This window comes from Schistocerca cancellata, unplaced genomic scaffold (genome assembly GCF_023864275.1).
Source record: "Schistocerca cancellata isolate TAMUIC-IGC-003103 unplaced genomic scaffold, iqSchCanc2.1 HiC_scaffold_901, whole genome shotgun sequence".
Taxonomy (NCBI): Eukaryota; Metazoa; Arthropoda; class Insecta; order Orthoptera; family Acrididae; genus Schistocerca; species Schistocerca cancellata.
The window spans coordinates 27,501-29,508 of record NW_026046911.1 but is presented as its reverse complement, the minus strand read 5'-3'; the positions used below and the strand labels follow the sequence as shown (position 1 = coordinate 29,508).

The window sequence follows — 2,008 nt, the reverse complement described above, 5'->3', positions numbered from 1 at the left end:
GTCACCGTAGGTGGCGCGTGTTGTCTCCCGCCGGCAATGCCACGACAGCACGCTCCCGGGCCTCTGTCGGCAGCGGCAAGCTCAGTTGGGAGCACGGGTGGTCGCACCTAAAGCGTCTACTCGCCTAACTCCGGGCGATTGCGCCTCTCTCGAACCCGACCAAGTACTTAGGACGGCGCTGCGCGCCGCCGGGACCTGAGAGGGTTTCGAGGTGTATTGTGCAGGGGAGCTCAGCCTCCTCCTGTTTGCAGAATAATTGAGCGGGACGCTTGCGTGTTCGCGCGGGCCCCTGGGACACACTCCCGGGGCGGCCGGCTGCTCAGCTCTAGTTGACGCAGCTCCCTGGTTGATCCTGCCAGTAGTCATATGCTTGTCTCAAAGATTAAGCCATGCATGTCTCAGTACAAGCCGCATTAAGGTGAAACCGCGAATGGCTCATTAAATCAGTTATGGTTCCTTAGATCGTACCCACGTTACTTGGATAACTGTGGTAATTCTAGAGCTAATACATGCAAACAGAGTCCCGACCAGAGATGGAAGGGACGCTTTTATTAGATCAAAACCAATCGGTCGGCTCGTCCGGTCCGTTTGCCTTGGTGACTCTGAATAACTTTGGGCTGATCGCACGGTCCTCGTACCGGCGACGCATCTTTCAAATGTCTGCCTTATCAACTGTCGATGGTAGGTTCTGCGCCTACCATGGTTGTAACGGGTAACGGGGAATCAGGGTTCGATTCCGGAGAGGGAGCCTGAGAAACGGCTACCACATCCAAGGAAGGCAGCAGGCGCGCAAATTACCCACTCCCGGCACGGGGAGGTAGTGACGAAAAATAACGATACGGGACTCATCCGAGGCCCCGTAATCGGAATGAGTACACTTTAAATCCTTTAACGAGTATCTATTGGAGGGCAAGTCTGGTGCCAGCAGCCGCGGTAATTCCAGCTCCAATAGCGTATATTAAAGTTGTTGCGGTTAAAAAGCTCGTAGTTGGATTTGTGTCCCACGCTGTTGGTTCACCGCCCGTCGGTGTTTAACTGGCATGTATCGTGGGACGTCCTGCCGGTGGGGCGAGCCGAAGGCGTGCGACCGCCTCGTGCGTGTTCGTGCGTCCCGAGGCGGACCCCGTTGAAATCCTACCAAGGTGCTCTTTATTGAGTGTCTGGGTGGGCCGGCACGTTTACTTTGAACAAATTAGAGTGCTTAAAGCAGGCAAGCCCGCCTGAATACTGTGTGCATGGAATAATGGAATAGGACCTCGGTTCTATTTTGTTGGTTTTCGGAACCCGAGGTAATGATTAATAGGGACAGGCGGGGGCATTCGTATTGCGACGTTAGAGGTGAAATTCTTGGATCGTCGCAAGACGAACAGAAGCGAAAGCATTTGCCAAGTATGTTTTCATTAATCAAGAACGAAAGTTAGAGGTTCGAAGGCGATCAGATACCGCCCTAGTTCTAACCATAAACGATGCCAGCCAGCGATCCGCCGCAGTTCCTCCGATGACTCGGCGGGCAGCCTCCGGGAAACCAAAGCTTTTGGGTTCCGGGGGAAGTATGGTTGCAAAGCTGAAACTTAAAGGAATTGACGGAAGGGCACCACCAGGAGTGGAGCCTGCGGCTTAATTTGACTCAACACGGGAAACCTCACCAGGCCCGGACACCGGAAGGATTGACAGATTGATAGCTCTTTCTTGATTCGGTGGGTGGTGGTGCATGGCCGTTCTTAGTTGGTGGAGCGATTTGTCTGGTTAATTCCGATAACGAACGAGACTCTAGCCTGCTAACTAGTCGCGTGACATCCTTCGTGCTGTCAGCGATTACTTTTCTTCTTAGAGGGACAGGCGGCTTCTAGCCGCACGAGATTGAGCAATAACAGGTCTGTGATGCCCTTAGATGTTCTGGGCCGCACGCGCGCTACACTGAAGGAATCAGCGTGTCTTCCTAGGCCGAAAGGTCGGGGTAACCCGCTGAACCTCCTTCGTGCTAGGGATTGGGGCTTGCAATTGTTCC

General features: G+C 53.8%; 1 non-coding gene across 1 annotated transcript in view; it reads left to right on the top strand.

Moving 5' to 3' along the window:
• Nucleotides 1-339: 339 nt before the first annotated feature.
• The window catches only part of LOC126148900 (small subunit ribosomal RNA), a 1,909-nt gene continuing 240 nt past the window's right edge, over nucleotides 340-2,008 (top strand). Inside the window, exon 1 of the ribosomal RNA XR_007530661.1 lies at nucleotides 340-2,008. This exon is cut by the window's right edge and continues 240 nt beyond it. This is a non-coding gene — a ribosomal RNA (small subunit ribosomal RNA).